Here is a 26,761-nt window from a genome sequence, read left to right as displayed (position 1 = left end):
GATTCCTCATAGTATCAGAGTCGAAGACTCCTTCAACATTCAAGGTTGTCTGCGACTTCTTCTTCAACATCGATTGTTTACTTCCTCAACATCAACGTTGATATCAACGTCTCCTTCACCATCTGTGACTTCTCCTTTCTTCAATATCGACTGCGATGTCTCCTTCAACATCCCTCAACATCGAGAACACCAACCGTGAAGACTGCTTCAGCATTCAAGTCTGTCTGTGATTTCCCCTTCTTCTTCAACATCGACTGTTTCCTTCCTCAACATCAACATCCTTCACTATCTGCGACTGCCTTCTTCTTTAACATCAACGTCTCTTTTGCCTTCAATATCAATATCGTCTGTGTCAACGACCTCTCGATCGACTGTTTCTTCCTCTTCGATAACACCTTTCTTTTGTCAACAACTGCATCTCCTTGCAGTATTTATCAACGTCAACTTCAACTTCACTTTCTATGGTTTTTCCTTCTAAACTTGATACTTTCCTAAGTCTGTGTGCTGTGAGTCCTCCTTGACTCCTTGTATTGCTGGACGATTCGTATCACTTTGTTCTAAATATCACTGTCATAGTCTAGCATTCATCATCGTATCAGTTTTTCTCAATTTTGTATTGTTTTTCTTCATCCTTTTCTATCAACAGTGAATTAGTGCTTTCTGTGCAACATCTATCGGCAGACTGTAACAGACTACGTTCTTGTTAAAAAAAAAGGTTTTCATTGATATGGATTCATACTCGTCACCAAGTCCCTCTGCATGTTTCTTAAATCAGCTCGTTACAGAAAAACTTACTCATTCTAATTTCTTAACATGGAAGAGACAAATACTTCCGTTTATACGGAGTCAGGATCTCGATGAACACCTGGATGGTTTTATTCCTATACCACCACAGTTTATTTTGCAGGAAACCAAGGATGAGAATGGTGATGCAACTACCAAATCCATTAAGAATCCAGAGTATACAATTTGGAGAAAGCGGGATCAATCTTTGGTTGCTTATATTACGTCAACACTCTCTCAAGAAGTGTTGGCTACTCTTTCAGATGATTGCACTGCGGCAGACTTATGGAGTAAGCTATCTCAAACATACTCTCAGATATCAGAAGCTCGAGTTATGTACCTAAAAAATGAGTTTCAAAGTTTGAAGAAAGGCTCCATGACAGTTATGGAATACATAGGCCGCTTGAAGAGTATTACTGACCAGTTGGCTGTTATTGGAAGTGCTATTTCAGATAAAGATAAAGTACAACAACTCCTTAATGGGTTGGGCTCTGACTTTGACATGTTTACCACCGCTTTGACATGTCTTCCCCACTTGCCCAATTTTGACGACCTTCAAGCGAAACTTCTTTAGCATGAGATGATTATGAAACAAAGGGCAGAAGGAAATAAATCAGCTCGTTCCCATTCAGTTTTGGCTATGGAGACTTCTGTAGGTTTTGGACGAGGGAATGCAGGACTGTAAAAGTATCGCCAAACAAGATACTAAGATCAAGACCTTAATATTCTTGATAATAAATCCGGCACACATGCACAATAAGAACACTTTAGAACAATTGTGCACAAAAACACAACTCACAAAAACTCACAAATGCACAAAGGCATAAAAATATTGGAATCACTTTATTGAGCACTTGGGCTTTGACTCAAAGCCATTAGAAAATACAAAGGGGAGAGCCCTTATTTATAACAACCAAAAGGGGCCTTGGAGGGGCTCCACTCATAGACGTTGGAGGGGCCCAATGTCTATTTGAGTGGGCCCCCAAGGTACCTTTTGGTACTTAAAAAAAAGAAAGAAAAAATAAAATTAATTTACAATCACATTCATAAAAGTGAATGTGCGTAAAACAGTGGAAAAGACTAAACTACCCCTACGGCTAAACAAATAGAAATATATATTATATATATAATAAGTAGATACATATACATATATATTAATATATGTATATGTATTACCTTATATATATAAAATATATATATTACATTACATGATTAATTACATAATTTAACACCCCCCTCAAACTTAGGGCAAGATGACCAAGAGTTTGCTAAGAAGGAAGTTGAAGCGCGGAGCACACAAGGCTTTAGTGAAGAAATCCGCCAACTGATATTCTGACGTGACATATGGAAGGTCAATGACTCCTTTGAGGTACGCCTCCCGAACATAGTGACAATCCATCTCTATGTGTTTGGTCCGCTCATGAAAAGTGTGATTCTTAGCAATATAAATCGCACTTTTGTTGTCACAGCATAGCTTGGTAGGCCCTTCAATTATGATCCCCATGTCTTTCAGCAACTGATGAATCCATATAATTTCCATGGTAGTAGTTGCCACAGCACGATATTCGACTTCAATTGATGATAGAGACACTTTTTGCTGCTTCTTGCATCTTCATGAGATTAATGAGTCTCTTAAGAATACACAAAAACGAGTGGTGGAGTGACGGTTATTTGGGCCACCTCCCCAATCAGAGTCAGTATAAGCAATTAATTTTAACTCAGAAGAGGATGACAGAAAAAATCCCTTATTAAGAGTACGCTTTAGGTATCTTACGACACGTAAGACGTCACTCATGTGAATAGAAGTTGGTGCATGCTGAAACTGACTTATCGTATGCACTGCATGTGAGATATCTGGTCTGATAATACTCAGGTACATCAACGATCCTATAAGTTGTCTGTAGGGAGTAAGATCGGAGAGAAGAACACAATCATCAATCTTCATTTTAGCTCTTACTATAGCAGGAGTTTCACAAACTTTATCATCTGTAATACCTGACTTGTCAATAATCTCAGATGCAAGCTTAGTTTGAGACAAAAAATACCCTCTATGAGAGTATGCTACCTCAATACCCAAGAAATAAGTTAAAAAATCCAAGTCAGACATTTCAAACTTATCCTTTAAAATTGATTTTATGCTTTTAATCCCCTTTAGAGTCACTTCCGGTTATAAGCATGTCATCCACATATAGAAGTAAAATAACAATCCCTGCATTAGATTTTCTAACAAACAAAACAGTATCAGTAAAACAGGATAAAAAACCATTTTCTAACATTACGGAGTTAAACCTATCATACCAAGCCTTGGGGGCTAGTTTCAAACCATAAAGTGTCTTTTGAAGGCGAAACACTTTTCCTTTAGGGGACTACATTCCAGGAGGAGCATTCATATGCACTTCTTCGTTTAGATCTCCGTTTAAAAAGACATTCTTAACATCCATTTGATAGATGTTCCATTTGTTGATTGATGCAACGGTTATAAGACATCGGACGGTAACCATTCGAGCTACTGGGGCAAAGGTCTCTTCATAATCAATCCCATATTCTTGACTATATCCGTTTGCAACTAAACGAGCCTTATATCTCTCGAGGGCATCACTCTTAGTCTTAACCTTAAACACCCATCTACACCCTATTGCTTTCTTATCTTTAAGGAGGTCTTGAAATTCCCATGTCTTTGCTCTCCTTAGAGCTTCAAGTTCATTATCCATAGCGACTATCTATTCCGGACATTTTCGTGCTTCATCGAAGTTTCTAGGTTCTATGTAAGAGTGAATGGCGCTTAGACATGCTCTATATTTAGGTGAAAAAGACTCATACGAGATGAACCTAGAGGGGTTTTTTTTCTGTCTTTCGGTCCTACGAAGGTTTTCCTCACTTTGAGGAGTAGTCCCACTAGCATCATCATATCTTTCGAGGGCACTTCTGAAAGTATTCCTATCTCTATGAGTGTAGGTTATGGGATCTCTATGCAGTTCTTCATTGACATGTTGATGAAGCATTGGGGGCACAAAATTGATTTCATTATTACTTGAGTCATTTTGATTTGACTCAACATCACTAGTATCATCATCTTCAGTCAATAGATTAAACAAAAAAAAATAGTCTATATTCTTGTCATTAGATTCAAATTTTTCGAAACCACTAATATTTTCCAAGAAGCTTACATTTATGGAAACATATAGTTTATCATTTTTAATATCATAACAATGAAAACCTTTTTGAGTTTCGGAATAACCGAGAAAGGCACAAGGAATGGCCTTGGGGGAGAGTTTGTCATTTTTATCAGTAAGGACAAAACATTTACAACCAAAAACCCTTAACCTGCTATAATCAGGTTCTTTTTCGTATAATTTTTCAAATGGGGAAACCTTGTTCAAGTTTTTTGATGGGAGTCTATTTATGAGATAGATTGATGTAAGGGCTGCCTTAGCCCAGAGTCTTTTCGGAATATCTTGTGAAATAAACAAAGTTCGTGTTGTTTCAATAATATGCCTATGTTTTCGTTCAGCCAACCCATTTTGTTGTGGGGTTTTAGGACAAGACTTTTGATGGAGAATACCATGATTTTCAAGATAACTTTTGAATTCATTGGAAAGATATTCGCCACCCAAATCGGTTCTAAGAATTTTTAAATTTCCATTGAATTGATTTAAAATCATCATATGAAATGTTTTAAAAATCGAGAATACTTCATGTTTATGTTTAAAAAAATATATCCAACTAAATCTAGTGTAATAAAAAAATAAAAAGAAACAACACCAACAACAACAACTACGCCTTCATCCCAAAACAATTGGGGTCAGCGATATGAACCAAAAAAGAAATTCATTTTGGGTCTTCCACATGAATCCTTTTCCTCCAATCATTTCTATCCAACGCCATGTCCTCGGTGAGGTTCAAAGCATTCATATCCTTTCCTATCATCTCCATCCAAGTCTTCCTAGGCCTACCCCGACCTCTTTTAACTAATATATTTTCCCATTTCTCCAACCTTCTAACTGGAGCATCATTAGGCCTTCGCCGAATATGTCCAAACCACCGTAAACGATTCTCTCGCATCTTATATTCAATGGGTGCAACACCTACCTTCTTACGTATCTCTTCGTTCCGAATCTTATCTTTTATTGTATTTCCACACATCCATCTAAGCATCCGCATCTCAGCTACACTCATTTTTTGAATATGATGTCTCTTGGCAGCCCAACATTCCGTACCATATAGTAAAGCGGGTCTAATAGTCGTCCTATAAAACTTTCCCTTCAACCGCAATGGCATTCTACCATCGCACAACACTCCAGTAGCACTTTTCCATTTCATCCACCCAACCTTTATCCTATGATTTACATCTCCATCAATTTCTCCATACTTGAATGATGGATCCCAAATATTTGAAATAATCATTCACCGGTATATCTTGCTCACCAAGTTTCACTACACTCCCATCACTACTTCGTTGCTTACTAAACCGACATTCCATATATTCAGTCTTACTCTTACTCAACTTAAAACCTCTAGCTTCCAATGTCTGTCTCCATAATTCTAACTTAGCATTAACCCCAGCTCTAGACTCATCAATCAAAACAATATCATCAGCAAACAACATACACCACGGTACATTTTCTTGAATTGATCTCGTAAGCTCATCCATCACTATCGCAAATAGGAAAGGGCTTAAAGCAGATCCTTGATGTAACCCAACCGTTATCGGAAAATTGGTTGTCACCCCTCCACAAGTGCGGACATTGGTTACTACTCCTTCATACATATCTTTAATTATACTAATGTACTTGAGAGAAACACCTTTCTTCATCATTGTCCACCAGAGAACGTCCCTAGGTACTCTATCGTATGCCTTCTCTAAATCAATAAAAACCATATGCAAATCTTTGTTCCTCTCTCTATATCTTTCAATAAGTTGTCTAAGAAGATGTATAGCTTCCATAGTTGATCTTCCAGGCATAAAACCAAATTGATTCTCCGATATCATGACAACCTTCCTCAACCTAGACTCAATCACCCTCTCCCAAAGTTTCATAGTATGACTCATGAGTTTTATACCACGATAGTTTGTGCAATCTTGTATATCACCCTTATTCTTATATAAAGGCACCAAAGTACTCTTCCTCCACTCATTAGGCATCTTATTTGTTCGCCAAATCAAGTTAAAAAGATTTGTCAACCATTCTAAACCTTTCTCTCCCAAGCATTTCCAAGCCTCGATAGGTATACCATCTGGGCCAACTGCCCTTCTTGATTTCATTTTCTTCAAAGCCTCTGCAATTTCTTTCTTTTGAATCTTGCGCATGAAGTCACGATTTATCTCATGAAAAGGAATGGAGAAGTCTCCAAGATCTTGAGCATGACTATCATTAAATAGCTTATCAAAATAATCTTTCCATCTCTCCTTAATCTCCTCATCTTTGACTAAAACCCTTTGCGTTTCATCTTTGATACATCTAACCATACCCAAATCCTTCGATTTCCTATCTCTCATCTTTGCAAGCCTATAAATATCCTTCTCGCCTTCTTTGGTATCCAACTTGTCATAAACCTCCTTATATACCTTAGCCCTCGCGTTTCGAACAACTTTTTTAGCTTCCTTCTTTGCTATCATATACTTCTCCAAATTCTCATTATCACGACTCTTACTTAGATTTCTATAACACTCTCTTTTAACCTTAATAGCTAATTTGACATCCTCGTTCCACCATGATGTATCCTTACCTAGTGGTGCACCGCCTTTAGACTCACCCAATACCTCCTTAGCTACTTTTCTCATACCACCCGCTATCTTATTCCACATTGATTCTGAATCCTCCTCGAGACACCAATCAACTTCCTTAACTACCTGCTCTACAAACATTCCTTGTTTAGCTCCTTTCAGTGCCCACCACTTAATTCTAGGATCTATCCTATGTCTACCCCTTTTGCGGCATTGTCTAATTCTAAGATCTAAAATTAAGACTCTATGTTGTGTAGCTACACTTTCTCCTGGTATAACCTTACAATCGATGCAACAACCCCTATCTCTCTTTCTAAGTAGGAAAAAATCTATCTGACTCGTATTAACCCCACTTTTAAATGTTACTAGGCGAGACTCCCTCTTCCTAAACCAAGTGTTTGCTAAGATCATATCATAGGACAAACAAAAATCTAAAATCCTTTCTCCACTTTCATTTCTTTTTCCTATACCATAGCCTCCATGGATATTCTCAAATCCATCCCTACTAATGCCTACATGTCGATTAAGGTCACCGCCGATGAAAAGCTTTTCTCCATAAGATGTCTCTTGTACTACTCCATCTAAATCTTCCCAAAATTGATGCTTAATGGAATCATCTAAACCTACTTGAGGTGCATAAACACTAATAATATTAATAATATCCGTACCTAATACTAATTTAATAAGTAAAATTCTATCACCCTTCCTACGGACCTCAACTACATTATCTATAAACTGACGACTCATAACAATCCCTACTCCATTCCTATTCCTATTTATTCCTGTATACCAAATCTTATATCCCCAAGGTTCTATCACTTTAGCTTTCTCACTTACCCATTTGGTCTCTTGAAGACATAAAATATCAATCTTTCTCCTACACATAACATCTACTAACTCTACCAACTTACCAGTTAAAGACCCTATGTTCCAAGTGGCTAACCTAATTTTATGGTCTTGGACTAACTTTTTTACCCCCACCCGTCCAACAAAGTGAGGGAACCCTTGCCTATTTGACACCACACCCGGGCGCCGGTGTGACGCGTCGCTTCTGGGCGACGACCTAGCAACCCTTGCACATTTATCACTGCCTCCGGGCCTAGAGAGTACAGCGCGTCGCTCAGTAGGGAACGCCCCAACGAAATTCTCATATTGGTTCATTTTCATAGGATATGACAAAGTTTTTATGTTGGCTGTCACAGGCCTACCGCAACCCTCCTCCTTTATCCGGGCTTGGGACCGGCAGTGTATAACTACACAGGCGGAGTTAAGAAAAAAGAAAGAAAAAAAAAATAAAATTAATTTACAATCACATTCATAAAAGTGAATGTGCGTAAAACAGTGAAAAAGACTAAACTACCCTTACGGCTAAACAAATAGAAATATATATTTTATATATATAATAAGTAGATACATATACACATATATTAATATATGTATATGTATTACCTTATATATATAAAATATATATTACATTACATGATTAATTACATAATTTAACAAGGACATCATGGAGGTAGAGGTTGAGGTCGTTTTGGGCAGGGAGGACGTGGTATCTTGCATACACCTAATATTTCGGGTGTTTTTAATACAGGGAATCAGAGGAGAATGCCCACTTGTTTCTTATGTAACAAAAGAGGACATATGAAAGTTGATTGTTGGTTTAATCTACAGAATAGAGGAAAAGTAAACAAAATTGGAAAAAAATCAGCTACTACTGTGGACACGAAAGCGCCATCTACAGATATGCAACAACTTTTGTTATCAGCATTGTCACAGATGACGATCAAGCAAAATGAGCAAGGCGAGTGGTATGTTGATTCAGGTGTTGCCACCCATGTCACGGGTAGTGCGGGTAAGTTATCTCACTTATTGCCTTATTTTGAAAAAGGTAGTATAGTTACGTGAGATGGAACTTATCACTCCATTAGTCATACTGGCAGTGCACATATCCCTATGTCAACATCCTCACTTCACTTGTCCAATGTCCTTCTTGCTCCTAATATTAAAAAGAACATTGTTTCTGTAGCTAAACTTGTTTACGATATGAATTCTTCTGTCGAATTTACTCCCTCCTCTGTTTATGTTAAGGATCTACGAACGAAGGAGACGTTCGCTAAGGGGGAACGACAAAGAAACATGTACGTCTTCAAGGAGATTTCCTCAGTGTCTTCGCCTTCAGTCCCGGTTCTCCAGTTGAAGTCGTTCAAGCTACCTTCAGTGTCTTCACCTTCAGAGTCTTTGTTTTTTCCTTCATTGGAAGTTTTTAATTCATCTCATTGTAATAAGCCAGATATTTGGCACAATCGCTTGGGACATTGTAGTCGGGGCTTCGTTGAAAATCTTGTATCTGATGGTCTTCTTCAAGAGACTAGTTTACGTTCATTTTTTTAGAATAAAAAATGTTCCTCATGTGAACTCTGCAAAAGTCATGTTCTTCCGTTTCATATTATTAATAAAAGGGCTTCAAAGCCATTTGAGATTATTTGTTCCGATGTTTGGGGACCTGCACCTATGTCTTGTCTCTCTGGAAGTCGTTACTATGTTATCTTTATTGATTCTTATTCCCGATATACTTGGATATATTTCTTGAAACATAAGCATGAAGTTTTCCAAATATTTCGGGAATTTTATTCAATGATCAAAACAAAGTTTTCCTGTGATATTGTGCATTTTCAATGTGATGGTGGAGGAGAGTATTCATCGAACGAGTTTATTGCCTTTCTTCGAGATAAAGGAATAAGTCGACAAATTTCTTGCCCTCGTACCCCTCAACAAAATGGGGTTGCAGAGAGAAAACACATGCATATTGTCGAGAGTGCGATGAGCATGTTACATGATAGCAATGTGCCCATTAGTCTCTGGACAAAAGTTTTTCACACATCTGTTCATGTCATAAATCGTCTTCCTATGGCACTTTTGGATCAGAAATCTCCCTATTATACTTTATTTGGGCAACATCCCTCTTATGATGAGCTGCGTGTTTTTGGTTGTGTATGTTATGTACATATTGATTCATCTCTGCGAAATAAGTTTCAGGACAAAGCCGCTAAGTGCATATTTGTTGGGTATGCGGATGAATACAAAGGGTATCAATGCTATGACCCTACTACAAAACATATTAGGACCTCCAGGAATGTTGTTTTCGATGAACAAAATTTTCAGATCAATGACATCGAAGAATTGCCATCTCGAGAAGTAGAAGTATATAATCCATGGATGAGCGCAGACCTTTTTGCTAATACAGGAGAAACGTGTCAGGCGAATTGTCCTTCCTTCGGCTTGAGTAGAGAGTTGGATGACTCACATATGCATATTGAACCATCTCCAGTTGAGCCACCCCCAGATGAACGCTTCTCTGGACAGGTATACATTAGAAGGGACAAAAAGACAGGGTCGAGGAATGTGGAAAGCATCGCTAATGATTCGGTTCAAAGGCTGTCACGCATTAGGCATCCTATTCAGCGATGGGTGAGTTATGAGACCTTTTCTCTTGATTTTCAATTATTTATGTCTCAACTCACAAAACAGGATGAACCCACTTGTTTTAATCAAGCTCTTTAATCCCGCCATTGGTTTGAGGTTATGAATGAAGAAATGGAAGCACTTCATGAGTGCCATACTTGAGAAATAGTACCTCGGCCAGAAGAAAAGAATGTAGTTGGTTCAAAATGGGTCTACAAAACAAAGTATAAGCCCGAAGAAAGTATTGACAGATATAAAGTGCGACTTGTTGCTCGGGGATTCACACAACAATATGATGAAGATTACGATGAAACCTTTAGTCCAGTAGTCAAAATGGGTATAATTCGTGTCATCATATCCCTAGCAGTCGACCGAGGATGGAGGCTTAGCCAGATGGATGTTAAAAATGCATTTTTGCATGGAACTTTAAAGGAGGAAGTATATATGGAGCAACCTCCTGGGTATGCCGAGAAGGATCCTACTGCCTGGGTGTGCAAACTAAGGAAATCTCTGTATGAGTTGAAACAAGCATCTCGTTCTTGGTTTGAAAGTTTCTCTACGCAAATTCAAGGCTATGGTTTTAGAAGATGCTCTTTGGATCATTCACTTTTTATTTACCAAAAAACATACACCGTTACTCTTCTCCTTATATATGTTGATGACATTGTGATCATTGGGAGTTCAGATAATCATGTACAAGACGTGAAGCGATATTTAATGAAAACTTTCAAGATGAAAGATTTAGGGGAGTTGAGGTACTTCCTTGGTGTGGAAGTTGACAGACAAAAAGACACATTGACACTCATGCAACAGAAATACACTCTTGATCTTCTCGAAAGAGCCAGGTGACGAATTGCAAACCAGTCAACACTCTGAGTGTATTACATCAAAGGCTGAGCTCTGAAGATGGCAATCTTTGTGTCAACCCTACAACATATAGAAGTCTCGTGGGGATGTTGCAATATTTGACCTTTATCAAACCTGATATAGTTTATGTTGTCAATCAGGTGTCCCAGTTTATGCATGCTCCAACGGAAGGTCATATGGAAGCAGTGAACCGCATTCTACGCTATTTAAAAGGAACTATATGAAAGTTTTCCTCTGCACCTGCGTTGAGAAAGAGAAGAGAGTGAGAGAGGGAGAGAGAGATCGATTACGGCTGTCACGATTTCGGTTAAAAAATGAAATCGTGACCTAAACTTATGTATTTAAGTTTACATTACAGTATGGGTCCGGGTCTGGTGTATCCAGACCCGATAAATGTAAAAAGAGTTACATGGATCTTTACATGGATCGACCCAATCCTTTGCACCTTTTTCACCCCCCCCTCAAGTTGATCATGGTTTTGGACCATGAACAACTTTCTTTTAAGCATCCAAAAGCGGTCCTTGGTTAACCCTTTGGTAAATAAGTTTGCAACCTGTCTTTCAGTGCTGACAAACTCAGGCTCAATCTCTTTTTCTTCAACCTTCTGTCTCACAAAGTGTTGGTCGATCTCAATGTGCTTGGCACGACTGTGATGTACTGGATTGAATGACATGTTGATAGCACTTTGATTGTCACAGAGCAAGGTAGTGTGAGAGATCTTTTCTCCTACTTCAGTTAGAAGATGCCTGATCCATGTGACTTCGGTAGTGGCAGCAGCCATGGATCTATATTCAGTCTCAGTGCTTGATCTAGCGATAGTTTTTTGTTTTCTACTGCTCCAAGAGACTAAATTTCTTTCAATGAAGGCACAATATCCTGATGTAGATCTTCATTCGTCAGGATCTCCTGCCCAGTCTGCATTACAATATACAGTAATTTCGTGCTCGTCTTGGCCATATGACTGTGGTAAATATATCAATCCATCCCCAATAGTCCCTTTCAGATATCTAAGGATCCTCTTGATTGCTTCCATATGTCCAGTATGGGGCGCATGCATAAATTGAGACACTTGATTGACTGAATAAACAATATCAAGTCTAGTGAATGTGAGGTATTGTAACATTCCTATTATGCTACGATACTTGGTGGGATCATCACACAGATCTCTATCATGAGCGCTAAGTTTTTGATGAAGTACACTCGGAGTTCCCAGAGGTTTGCAGTCTTTCATGCCTGCCTTGCCGAGAACATCTACGGTGTACTTGTGTTGGGTGAGTGTCAAGCCATGAGCTTGGTTATCAACTTCTACACCAAGGAAATAGTGTAGAACTCCAAGATCTTTCATTTTGAACCTTTGACCTAATAAGTCTTTTATTTCTTGGATGTGGTCCGCATAGTTTTCTGTGATGATAATATCATCGACATAAATTAATAATAGAGTGGTCACAGGCGGACTTTTAAAAATAAATAATGAGTGGTCCAACATGGAACGTGAAAATCCATGTTTTTGAATTTCTAGCGAGAAGCTATCAAACCAAGAGCGAGATGCTTGCTTCAGGCTGTAGATGGCTCTTTTTAGCTTGCATACATGGGTTTTACAATTTTGTTCTTGATATCCAGGGGGTTGTTCCATGTATACTTCCTCCTTCAAATTCCCATGTAAGAATGCATTTTTTACATCAAGCTGACTCAACTTCCATCCATGTTCAACAACCAGGGAAATGATGATTCGAATCGTTCCCAGTCTTACAACCGGACTAAAGGTCTCATCATAGTCTTGCCTTGCTTCTTGAGTGAATCCTTTTGCTACAAGCCTTGCCTTATATCGTTCAATGGTTCCATCTGACTTGTACTTGATTTTGTAGACCCATTTGCATCCGACAACATTTTTGTCAGTTGGTCTGGGAACAACTCCCCATGTTCCACATTCATGTAAGGCTTGCATTTCATCATTCATGGCTTCTACCCATTTTATAGAAGCGACTGCCTGATAATACATGATGGGCTCTTCGTCCTTATTGATGGCAGTTAAAAACAGTTGAAGATCCAAGGAGAAGTTGTTATAACTAACCCACCTATCAATAGGATGTCGTATGCGATTTGATTTTCTGGCTGCAAGAGTATGAGAAGGCGCAAGATTGGCGATTGAGACATGATCTGAATGACTTGATGTTGTCGGTCTCTGTCTAGAATAGACAATGCCTTTGTATCTGCCCGGTACTTCCTCTGCATTCTGTGACCCCAACGTCCCAGTGTTCTCAAACACATCTCTTTCTTGTTGCACACAATATGAGGAACATGCTTTATTGGAGCCAGCAAAAAGTTCTGAGCTCAGCCAAGGATAGTAAATTTCAGTTGGCATATTCGTTGTGTCAGCTCCGTGATCAAAATTTTGTTCATCAAAGACAACGTTTCTTGAGGTTCTGATGCGTTTGTTGGTGGGATCATAACTAGGGGTGGCAATTTCTGACACGACCCGCCTCTTAGGCGGGTTCGGGTTGGGGGTATGCCAACCCGGCTGATCCGTTTAATAAACGGGTTAGGCGGTTGGGTCAACCCGTCTGCCCACCCGCCAACCCGACCCGTTAACCCATCAACCCGACCCGTCAACCTGACTTGCGAACCTGAGAACCTGTTTACCCGACTTAACCCATTTATTAACTGGGTTGGCGGGTCGTGTCGGGTTACCCGTTTATTAAACGGGTCGGGTTCGTGTTTGCCACAACCGACCCGTTTAATAAACGGGTCGGGTTCGGGTTGAGGTATGCTGACCCGCTAACCCGTCGGGTCAACCCGCCAACCCGACACGATTGCCACCCCTAATCATAACACCTATATCCTTTGTAGTCATCTGCATATCCCACAAATCTGCACTTTTGGGCCTTGTCTTGAAACTTGTTTCTCAGGGACTGATCGATATGCACATAGCAGACATCCAAAAACACGCAGATCATAATAACTAGGATGAGTTCTAAAAAGACAGTGATAAGGAGACTTATTTTCCAGAACAACCATAGGCAGTCTATTTATCGCATGCACGACAGAATGGAAAGCTTCTGTCCATAGGTTGATGGGAAGATTGCTGTCATGAAGCATACTCATGGCACTTTCAACGATATGCCTGTGTTTTCGTTCAACAATTCTATTTTGTTGAGGGGTGTGAGGACAAGACACCCTTCTTCCTATTCCGTTATTTTGAAGAAAAGAATCAAAATCACGAGATGAGAATTCCCCTACTCCATCACATTGGAAAAATTGAATGGACTCATAAAATTGATTTTTGACTGGGGAAAGAAAATTTTGAAACAAAGAGAAGACTTCCGACTTATTTTTTATAAAATATATCCAAGTGTATCGAGAATAGCTATCAACAAATATGAGATAGTATTTGCTTCCAAATCCAGAGGCAATTGGGGCTGGCCCCCAAACATCAGAACAGATTATTTCAAAAGGTTTTGAAGCTCTCTTATTAATGGAATGAAAAGACAATACATGACTCTTGCAGGAAAGACAACTGGAACATTTGTGACTATTCTCATCCCTATTGAGACTTTCTTTTGGAATGAGATTATTAGATACAAGTTTCTCAATAAAATGACTCCCACAATGTGCTAACCGACTATGCCATAAGAATGGCTTATTACATTCAGAAATGCTAAAAACATTGGCAGAAGAGGATGACCATGAATCTAATGAGGGCTATGAATTCAGGTGGACAGGGCGAACAACATGACAAGGAGCTTCTTCAAAGACATACATATTGCCTCATCTCTTTCCTTCAGCTAATGTTTCCCTCGTGCGTAGGTCCTTGACCTGCACAGAGAAGAGAGTGAATTCAACTGAAGTATTATTATCATCAATAAGTTTGAAAACAGAGACAATATTTTTCTTAATGTCAGGAGCATGAAGAACGTCAGAAAGAGTAAGAGTGGAATATGACATGGGAATGACATTTTTTTCAACATGAGATACAGGATGGTGGGATCCATCTCCAGTGACAATCTTACTTTTTCCAAAATAAGGAATGGGATTAGAAATCTTACCTGCATCACCTGTCACATGAGTCGCTGCCCCTGAGTCGACAAACCAAGTTTCTTCATCACTCTGCTTCAATTTCAACTCTGACAAGGCAGATATCAGTAGATCTTTAATTTCTCCACTATTTGAGAACTTCCTTTTGTTTTTTGTCTGTGGACCCTTTCCTTTATTCTCCGGATTATGCCAACAATTCGCCTTGATATGCCCCTTTTTGTTACAAAGGAAGCAAGTAGGAATGGATCTTGATCCTTGCGCATGAGCTAACGTATTTGGAGTGGGAAGCAGACCACGCCCTCCGTGTCCACTTCGCCCTTGTCCTCCTCGTCCTCGTCCTCTACCATAAGTCACTCCTGTGGCAAAAACTTCCTGAGAATTTGTGTTAATGTGAGATTCTTGAAAGAACCTTTTCAGAGTCATCTCATACTGAATCAATTTTGCTCGCAACTCATCAAAGGTAGGAAGGGCAAGGAGACACAATAGTGAAGTGACGATCATATTGTAGTTGGATCCCAATCCACTCAGAGTCTGTTGTACCATATCACTGTCACTCATCGCGCATCCTATAACTGCAAGTTGGTCTGTGATAGTCTTCATCTTGTTCAGATATTCCATGATGGTCATGGAGTCTTTTCTCAGCATTTGAAATTCCCTCTTGAGAAAAACCATTCGTGCCTGCGAAACTTGTGAATATGTTTGAACCAATTTTTCCCAAAGTTGCAGAGCAGTATAATTGTCGGGAATTGCAACAAGAACCTCTTGGGACAAGGTGGAAGTGATATATGCAACCACCGACTGATCTTTCATTTCCCAGTTGAGGTACTCTACATTCTTGACATACACAATTGAACTTACTCCTTTGTCGTCTTTTTCCTCTCTCGTAACAAATTCGAGTGGAGCGGGAGAGGTTCCATCAAGGTGACCTAAGAGACCTTGACTCCTTATAAAATGAATGATTTGTCTCTTCCAAATCAAGAAGTTTGAGGTAGTTAATTTTTCAGAAACGAGTTGAGTGAGAAAACTTGAAGAAAGATTGGATGAAGAGGAATGAAAATCCATGAAGAAAAGAGTTTTAACAAGAAAAAGGAACCCCTTTTTGTGTTACCAGAGTATCCACAGAGTGATCAGTCTGCAGCCAGAGAGGTTTGCTGATCGTCTTCCTTTTTTTTTGACGACTAAGAAACTCAAAAATTGGCGGCCAGAGGCTGTCAGAAGAAGGACTGAGTTTTCTCTTCTACCTTTTGTAAGGTCGGATATTTAAGCAATAAAAAAAAACAGGTTGTATTTTCAATGTGGAAGCAATGAGAAAGGGGAAAAAAATATCAGACTGTATGTTCAATGTGGATCCCACTTGTAACAGCCAAAAGAAATATGATACGACTAAAGGCAAAAGAGATTTGATGTCAAGAACAAAAAGGGAGCAAAAGGAATGAGAGTCGAATCAAAAGGGGATGTCACACAGCAGGCTGGGCATCAAAAGAATTTAGAATCCCATATTTGATGTCGCAGGTCTGCCCGAAATGCACGATCAGACATGGATATCCAGCCCAGTAGAAGAAGGGATACGCAGAAAAAATTTGAATGGGTGTTTCACGTGGAACAGGACATTCACGTCCCTTTCTTTGATGTACAGGGGTATCATGAACCAGGGTTCACGTGAGCTCTTCGTGAACAGCTTAGGGATTCACGTGAGGCGTGAATCCACTAAAAGGAAAAGAAAAGACTGAAAAAAAAAAACAGAAAAGGGAGAAACCGAGAGATGGAGATTGGGAATGGAGGTAGAGAAAAGGAAATCTGAAGGAGAAAAGAAGATGGGAGATGAACGAATCCTCAAACCTTTGATCTGTCGCACCTTTGGAGTCCTCTTCAACCCCTAGATGGATTTACGCTCTGATAGCATGAAAGTTTTCCTATGCACCTGCGTTGAGAAAGAGAAGAGAGAGAGAGAGAGGAAGAGAGAGATCGATTATGGCTGTCACGATTTCAGTTAAAAAATGAAATCGTGACCTAAACTTATGTATTTAAGTTTACATTACAGTATGGGTCCGGGTCTGGTGTATCCAGACCCGATAAATGTAAAAAGAGTTACATGGATCTTTGCATGGATCGACCCGATCCTTTGCACCTTTTTCACTATAGAAGATGGGCTTGTTTATCGCAAGAATGATAACTTACATAAAGGACATGAACTCATAACTTATACTGACGCAGACTGGGCAGGGGACCCAGATGAGAGACGATCTGTCTCTGGATATTGTGTATATATTGGACACAATTTAGTGTCTTGGAGCAGTAGAAAACAAAAGGCAGTGGCACGATCGAGTACAAAGGCTGAATACAGGTCCATGGCTGCAAGCACGACAAAAGTTACATGGATTAGACACTTATTGAATGATCTTGGGGAGACAATTATTCGATCATTTCTTCTATGCGACAATCAAAGCGCAATAAACATTGCGTGTAACCCTGTTCAACATAGCAGAACAAAGCACATTGAGATTGATCAACATTTTATACGGCAGAAAGTCGAGATGAAAGAGATAGAACTACGTCATGTTCGAACAGAAGATCAAGTGGCAGACTTGTTCACCAAAGGATTAACTTCGCGTCAATTTTGGTTATTGAAGAGCAAGTTGTACATGCTCCAAAACCATGTACAACTTGAGGGAGGTTGTTAAATAGAGCATACGTATGGATCTGGATTGGATCCAGATCCATACGCACATCTATCTTGCGTTATTATGAAGTTCACGATTCATTAATGGCATTCTTGTAATATTAATCTCTATTGTAAAATCGTTTTGCTATAAATATATTAGGGCTCGGTGGTGTGTGCTGTTCAGCCGCCCCAGCTATTGTGCCCTCTCCCCTTTTTTTCTTTTCTTCCTGTACAGGTTGAGCCGTGGAGTGAAGCTCTTTCGATTCCTCATCATGTTCCAAATACATTGAATCAAACCCTCTAGGGTTCAGAATTAAGGGTTAGAGAGCATAAAAATGTATGTGTATGATGAAAATGAGAGAATTTAGGATAATTCACGCCACTATGACTAGGTTTTAAGGGTTAGAAGTAAAAAAATGAGTGTGTAAGATGAAAATATGGGGTTTTAGGATAAAAGAGGGGCTTTAGGGTTCGATTTTGAGGGTTATAAGGCAAAAAAAAAGGTTGGGTATGATGGAAATGGATGAGATTTGAGGCAAAACATTATCAAGGGTTCTGATTTAGCAAAACTCCAATTTTTAGGATAGATTTGATCTCAAAAATAGGGTGGGTAGACTTAGAAAAGCGATTTGGGAAGGGAGAACATGTAGAGACAGACCATTGAGAGCTAAAAAATATCCCCCATAAGTGGTCGGTCACCACTTTTTCGATGCCGGAAAAGTAAAAAAAAAAGTGTACGATACACATCGTACCGAGTACGATATAAGCCCTAAATCGTATTGGTTCTCCCTTTGATACTACGATATATCGTATTGTACGATACAATACGATACTGGTAACTGGCCAGACTTGGTGATCTGCTGCTTAACTCATTCATAGCTAGGATTAGCAACCTCAGTGGCTTGGTGTATTGTGGTTGAGTTGGCAACCTTCAGTTACATCTTTTGAGTTATTTCACTCTGATGCTTGTGAACCTTCTGTATGAAACAATAAACTAGTCCGGATATTGTTAGAAACCCGATTTTTGTAAGATTGGATTCCTGGGGATGCATGTCAGTAGGGAAGAAGAGAGAAAGAGAGAGATCAGTGGGGGGTAAAAGGAAGAAAAGAGAGGGAGAAGGGAATGAGAGAGATGGGCAGCCCACAAGGGCGAGAGTTGTCCCTCTTGGGTGACGTCCTCCTAAAGAGAGAGAGAGAGAGAGAGAGAGAGAGAGAGAGAGAGAGAGAGAGAGAGAGAGAGATGCCTCTCTTCCCTAGGAGTAATCCTCACAGAGGCCAAGAATGAGGGAAATTCACCAAATCCTCATTAAGCTTTTAGGGTTCCCAGGCTTACATATTTATAGCCCACATAAGTCCAAGTCCCCTCCCCAGTACATTCAATTCCCTCAACCCAAGCATAAAACAAAAGTAAGCACGGAATTGGACTCTTCAGTGATGGATCTGGATCAGTCTGTAACAGATATCGTATGATTCACTGTTTTCATGAACAAGATGTTCTCTATTTTTGTTAAGTTTCAATGTTCTGCTAAACCATGTCCGGATTCACATTCACTTCAGTGCAGTAAGGTCCTTGATACTTCTCTTCAAAATTTGGACCTATTTTTATCGGATAATCCCATCAATACAGAATCTCTTTGCCTTAATTTGTGCCAGCAAAGTGTTGGAAAATGAAATTAACTGGCATATTAAAGACTGCATATTGCCTTTGAAATGAGGCCTGATTTGGCTTCATAAGCCACTGCTGCCTGCAATGAACTAGATATTGTGTTTCCTGTAATCTCCTGCATAGACTACAACAATTCGAATTTATTGGCATCTGGATTCCATTGTTATGTTCAACTAGGCAGCTCAAAGCACAGGCTAATCCTCAAGGCAGAAGAATGTGTTTTGGTTGGCACTGACATGCAAAAGATTTACAAAGATAGCCCAATGAAGAACTGCCATATCACAGCATATGTAGCCTTCCTTGAAATAAGAGCATGCAATTATCTGGTGAACATAGGAGGCGTTCCAGTATAGAATCAGAATTTGATGATGATATTAGCTGTTGATGAAACAAAGTCAATATGCCCTTGATTTTGAAGCTAAAGCTGTTGGTATGTTTATTAATGATTGGGCTTCCATTCTTGAGTAATCTGTTAATTTGGTTCTACTTTTGTGGTTGGAAGGAGTTCATTGGGTAGTTTGTCTGTTAGCTTGCCTTGCTTTCCTTCTCTCAAAAGAAAGAATCTGATTTTTCTAATTTTCAAATGAAATTTTTTCTTTCAACACAGCAAATCAATTTCTGTTATGATCATGGCTCCACACTGATGGTCCATCATGCAAACTTGGCATTCTTATTAAGTATTTCATGTCCATTTTGGTTTCCTAACAAAAATGTCAACTCTGAACATGTACTAAATTATTGATTCCCCTCGCTTTTTTCCATTGCCTGTTTCATCTATCGTTGGCGTGTGAACACTTGTTTAATACTTGCCATTTATTTTTCCAAATGGGCTGCCCTTCTTGGATATCATGATATCCCCCAGTTTTCTTATCGATCAAGGGCATGGTCTTTTGTCCAAGACTTGGTCCAGGAAACCTCCCAATCTATCAAAATGTTCCCTGCAGACTTCTTGTCAATGGCTCTTCTTTCTTATTTTACCTTTTGCAAATTTTGAGCATTTATCTATTTTTTCAGTATACTTGTTTAGTGGGATATTGAATTTGGATCAGGGTCTGACTGCGTGTCTTGTTCATTTCGTTTTCTTTCAAACATTACAGTTTCCTTTAACTGACCCACTCGATGTGGGATTTTGGTAGCCAAACTGGAAGCATTGTGACACCACATCTTGGTTCCCCGTATGTTGTGGATTGTTTAAGACGGTGGTGATCAAAACCTGTTTTTTGCCGGTTCTTCTGATTGAAGATTACCTTGGGAATTTTGGATCAAATTTCTAATTAGTAGTTTCTGCTGATTGTTTCCATGCTTGCGCCTGAAGAATCTATTTTGCTCATATTAAAAGGCGAAGAATTCGAGGAAAAAATTACATGATTTTACCTTTTAAAAGTAACAGGAAAACTTTATTTTTTAATTCATCATCGAATCAAAATAGCATTTTTGGTTTGGTGTCATTTGCTGCTGAAAAGCCAGTAAATGCATTTTGCAGAGCCAACCAACACCAACTTGGTCTTCATAAGTTTAATGAACATAGCCATGTAAAGTTTGACATGGTTTGTTTACTAAGAAGCATAATTTGGATTTAATTATATTCATGAAGAAATTTGCTTCTTTTATGAAGCTTTGCATTGTAGGCATAATTAAATCAGAAATTTGCCTTTTTGTGAAGCTTTGCATTGCAGGCGATTGATTTTCAGACTTTTGAAAATCCACATATATTTCAAAACCTCTTATTCTAATGCGTGTTTTCCATTGAAAAGACTATAGGGATCCAATTTGTAAGCACAAATCAACAAAATATTCAGTTGAAAGGTTTCGAAACCATCGGATCATACCAATACACAATGTGGTCGAATGATGGCATTAACATGGAGCCCCCATGTATTACATATTTGCAGTAGACCCCGTATGTTATTCCCAACATTATTCTGGCGGCTAGATGGAGTGGAATCATCACTCGTTTTGCCGCCCCTCAAAAGTCAAACTGTGTTGTCATCTGAGATGTTGATTTGGTGCCACTATCTACAAGATAAGTCAACTGACAAGGATGGACAATGACCTCACCAATATTTTATTCCTAACTTGGAATCTGCAAGGTTTTGAGTGGAATTGAGCCCAAAAGTGAACTCTTAGGTAGGAGAATAAGTAGAAAACATTGATTAATCTAGTAAACAAGCTCTCATAACAAAGGCAATCAAGGTTACGATGGATTGTTATTTGTTGGTGAAGGCTGAAATGTGGGATAGCATCTCAATAGTTCTCATGCGAGAGAAGGGAGAATTGTGAAGTACTTGGAATGCATGACCCACTCCATTGTAAACAACATGGTCCACTCTCTTACCTCCACTTCTCATGGCTGCACAGTACTCCAAGTTCCTGTCCTTCAGAATATCCATTTCCGATATGCAAACTAGGATTGGAGGCAGGTGTAGTTCGTTAAGTGCAGGCGAGGTTTTGGCCAAGGGGTTGCACCATGGATGGTCACGGTTAGCAGCAGCACTCGGTGGCAACGCGAGCTTCCAGAACATGTCTGATGCAGCCAAGCTCAGTGCTGTGTTAGCCTGTTGGGTTGTGCTTGTCTCCGAGCCCAGCCGACCTTCCCCACCAAAGAATGGTTGTATAAGAATGACCCCTCTCAAAGACAGTGGCTTCACTGCTGAGTGGGAAAGCCTGGCTACTACGTTGTGTGCAATGTTTGCACCTGCGCTGTCTCCTGCAATGTACACCCTCGAGAAATCACACAGGACATGCCACCAAGAATTCTCGCTTGAGTTCTCACCCAGAGCCTGCCTCCTCACCCACTCTACAGCACTCAGACCATCCTCATAAGCTGCTGGCAGACGGTTCTCGGGTGCGAGCCGGTAGTTCACCGATATGATCACATTGTTGGCTTGAGAAGCAAGCTTGGCCAAGAACTCATCGTAGCATTTCCATGCTGCCGAGCCAACACAGAACCCACCACCATGAAAGTAAACCACAACTGGCAGCTTTTCATGGCGACCTGCAGCCTGTCTTGGTGCATACAGTCGAGCCCATTGACCAGTTAATTTGTTGGTTACTATGTCTCTCGAGATCGTGTCAGTATCGGAGACATAGCCAGACGGTACATCAGCAACAATGGGAACCCGGTCTACATGGCCATCCTTGTAGATCCTAATGAGCCCTTCAATTTCAGCAACAAACATCCGGGGTTGATCCTTACTATCCGGCTGGTTGAGTCTGGGCTCAGCAAGGAAAACAGACCCCATAGCTCCTTTCCTTGAACTTCTTAATTTCAAGTTCCTGATCCCTACTATTGTATTATCACGTTATTGTTTTTTACTCTACCGATGTGCTACCATGCAAGTTGTGAGTCCTTATATAGACAAACAAGAATAAGGGCATCCCCACTTGTGTGGAGGTGTCATGTACCTACAATTGCCTGAAAAGTGGGAATTGGGTACCCATCAAATATTCTCACATGGGTGTGAGCACCCCATGACTTTAGTTCTTTCCTTGTCATCTTTTGACTAACTGGAGAAGGCAGTCCCTTCCTAAGAGGTTTCTTGGCCTCTTGAGATAGGTAAACGAGCTTGAAGTGTTCAAGCTTGACTTATTCTTGTGGTAAGCCAAGCTGAGTTAAACAAGCGGAGTTGAAGCTGGCTTGTTTATAGAAAAAAATATTGTTTTAGAGCTGGAAGAAATATGTTTACTGAAAAAATACATGTAAAATATATTTTTCACTGCCTACGAGTTTATATGAGTCGAGCTGAGGAGAGCACCTATTGTTCATGTTCAGCTTTTCCAGCCTATTTTACGAGTTTGAACGAGCTCTTTACGAACCAAACATGAGCCGAGCCACGAGCGGCTCAGCTTGTTTCCCAGCCCTAGTGATTTCTGAAGATCTGAGGCTTGCAGTGGAGATCTTTAGTCGATCCTTTGCTTGAAATTTTCACCACATTCTGAGCTCGCCCTTGAAGGGAAAAGGTGGTTTAGATGTGTGCGGAGAATAGGATGCCCAACATACAAAATCCTCTTCTCATTCCATTTGGATTTTTAACCTACTTTGAATCCTATAATGGAACCACTTATCCTCATTATCTCGTTTAAGATGGAGACCAACATGGTGTCATCTTAGTTTGCCATTCAAGATTGAGGACCCACGAGAGAAGCCCAATAGATGGCTGGATAGTTTGTGCCTTTGTGGAACCAGATTACTCATGGGTTAGGTTGCCATTCATTTGACACCTGCCAGGGAAACTTTTGCACAGATTCGGGGATGACTATGTCAGGCAAGAACTATGTGTAACATGATGGTGGCAGTTATCTGAAAAAGAAAAACAAGTTTGATTCGTAGAATTGTAGGTGTGCGGTCCACAAACAACTGCAAGTGCTCATGGAAAGAGCCCATGTGATGGGGTACCCTTTTGCTAAGTGGTTGGCACAATCTATAATTATCACCAAGGAATCAATGAACTTGACGCTAGGAAAAACTAGAGCTTTACCACGTTTTTAGTTCTGTGTTCTTGTTATTTTTGTTACTAATGTGATTTCCTTTCCAAATATATTCAATTTACATGAGTGATTGGGAGAATTCATTCGATTCCTTTCGAGGTTTAAGATGATCTTTTGTTGGTGGTTTGGACTTTGGACTTCAAACGTCGGAGTCGGAGATCAAGACCCCCAAGGTTGACATAAAAGCACAGTCTCCAGGAATAGACAATAGAAAAACACATTTCTCCTGCAGAAGAATGTTAAAATGAATAAGCATATTTACTGCAAAGTGAACAAAAATAACCAGAAAGAAAATCAACCTCAATTCCCCCGGTGCATATTTGATCTTGTATCCATCCTCAGTAGATCCCTTCAACTGAAGAGGAGATGAAGATATAGATTCATCATAAGATTCCATTGATCTGGAATGAGAGACAGAACAGAAAACTTCTTTTTTCCATATCAAGAAGCCCAAATGCATTTAAGGCTCTGTCTTGGGAGTCTTGAATCAGGGGTTTGTTGCCGGTTCCCCCTGTACTCTCATGCTCTCTGCTGTTTGGGATAAGTGATGTTGTCAACATTGCATTAGGAATGGAGTTGGCATCCCAACACGACATTTCAACACCATTCACAAGAGGATGTTTTTGGTATCTCCATCCTCGACACAGTATTTTGGCAAAACCATATTTTGGTAACTCATAAAAATGGTGTTTCCATCTCAATGCAGAGCTCCCAAACAAAGCCTGAAAGTTTGGACCAGCTAATCATAAGAAATTTCTAATAATCAACCGTGAACAATTTGCTAGAAGTTCTGCAAAAAAGAGAACAAGGAATTATTGTACAAGTAAAAGATCCTCGTGCCAAATAGGACGTGTTCCCAGAGTATGCAGCAAAGTTCGTAGTTCTGTCTCAGAGTTTTGTTTTGTGTCAACTCATGATTCACCTTGAAGATTGCCTGTTTCATCGAATTGCCTTTAGGCCTCCAGGGAACACTAAATGGCAGAACAAAACTGCTCCTATGACAATACCCTTGGTATACTAGGGAACCAGAACATTGAATACAGCATCATCAACACTGTAGCATAAGCCTGTACCACGCCTCACAAGCTACTTACATCCTTAACAGAAACAGCTGCCACTCTGCATCTCTTGGCATTTCTCTCGGTTGAAAAAATGGTATGGACCACAATTATCAGCATCAGAATTTTAATGAGATCTGCCTAGACTGGTGCTTCTCCACATTTTGTATCTTATGACAGTAATTCAGCCGAAGTTGCAATGTTGAAGTTCCAAGATGTTCAATAAATTTTCCACATGAACTCATGTCCTACCTCTTAAATCTCAAACAGCTTATCAATCTTGTCCACAGTCCTATGGACTCAGCATTAGGTTCATCAACCGGCTCCTTAAAATTGGCTTTTATGCTCAGTTCTTCAAATGAATCAATCAGATTTTGGAGCCTCGCCAGCAATTCTATCAGAAGTGATGCAAATGTGGCCAAAGAAAGAGCACTTGCACTTTGATAAGTCTTTGATTCTTCCACACAAGGCGCACCTTCAGAAGTGAATGATATTCTCGAAGGCCATGAGATTTTTTTTTGAAAGGTAAGCTGGGGTTAGGCGGACCCCTACCAGAAGAACAGCCGCCTCATGTGGGATAGGGATTCGATCCTGGGCCTTCAGCTTGACACAGAACTACGCTTACCACATCGGATACCACCTCGGTGAAGGCCATGAGATCTGCTTGACAAATGCAACGTTTTGGGAATTATTTATTGGTGCAGTAAATTTGTTGGAAGAGAGCATATCCCAACTCTTTGAGAGATCCGTACTTCCAAGATCAAGCACAGTTTCACTGAGCGATTTTGACCAAGGGCGACAGAATGGCTCACCCTCTATTCCATCAATACCATCTTCACTGGATTCTACAGCTGCAGGCCGGTTTCCTATCTCCCAATTCTCACAATCTACAAGTAGATATGACCGCTTATCTATCTTCTTTTGCATCTCTTCAGCTGTAAAAAGTATATACTAAGATCACCTCCATGTTTAGCCCAAATTTCAGATTTTTTACTGTTATCTAGATTCAAGTTTCATATAGGTTCTTTCATGGAGATGAAAATCTCTATATGAGATCTCATATTTTTATGTACAATATCATTCATTTTAAGAGTTTAGCATGTTAAGGGCACCTTTATGAACATGTTGGTCTCTAACTCATTTTTTTTGGTAATTTTAATATTGTTATTCTGTTATTCTCTCTTAAAAAATGGAAGACACTTTACACACAATTCAATAATGCACAAAACATAGATAATCAATTTAGTTTTAGAAATGTGATCACATAAAATTATAGTGTATTGTCATACATCATAAGGAATCAAATAAACTCGTCCTTATTATATGTTGAGAATACAATCGAGGAGCTAGCCCTTTAGCAGACATTTTTTTTGTACTAATTTATCATTATACACTAAATAATTTTTAGTTCTTTCTTTAACAACCAAGCACTTTAATTTCATGTGTCTACACGAAGTGGGGCTTTTGTTGTTATTAAAGAAAGACACATCAGTTTCATTATCATAAAAGATTTTTAATGGCCTATCAATAGAGTCCACAATACCAAAACCCAAAATGGAGTTTCTAATCTATATGGCATAAGATGAAGTCTCGTATAGAGCAATAAATTTCACATCCATGGTGTGTGTTGCAGTTATAGATTATTTTCACTTCTCTATGATATAGCACCACCTACTAACATGAAGGTGTATCTTGTAGTAGACTTTCTACTTTCGAGACATCCTCCTAAATCAGCATCAAGTATCCAATGACCTCTAGGTGGTCTACCTTTCTACAAATCAATATATAATCCTTTGTTCCTTGCAAATATCGCATAACCTTCTTTGCAATCTTCAATGTGTAATGTCTGGATTAGACTGATATATACAAAACATCTCAACAACAAATGTGATATCACATCGCATGTAGGCCTGTGCATATTGCAATCTCTTAACCACTAAAGCATACGAGATACTTGTCATTTGAATATTTTCATTATCATTATGAGTACAATTTATCCCTTTTTATTATGGGTG

The 26,761-nt window shown here is 39.5% G+C and overlaps 1 pseudogene; it reads right to left on the bottom strand.

Annotated features, from left to right (window-relative positions):
* Positions 1-21,407: 21,407 nt before the first annotated feature.
* Positions 21,408-22,578, bottom strand: LOC149812499 (putative carboxylesterase 17 pseudogene; annotated as a pseudogene).
* Between the last annotated feature and the right edge of the window lie 4,183 nt (positions 22,579-26,761).

The sequence above is a fragment of the Nuphar pumila genome, chromosome 17, assembly GCF_984573655.1.
Source record: "Nuphar pumila chromosome 17, dmNupPumi1.hap1.1, whole genome shotgun sequence".
Lineage (NCBI taxonomy): Eukaryota > Viridiplantae > Streptophyta > Magnoliopsida > Nymphaeales > Nymphaeaceae > Nuphar > Nuphar pumila.
Note: the sequence above shows the minus strand (reverse complement) of the source record. Positions and strands in the feature narration are given on the sequence as shown.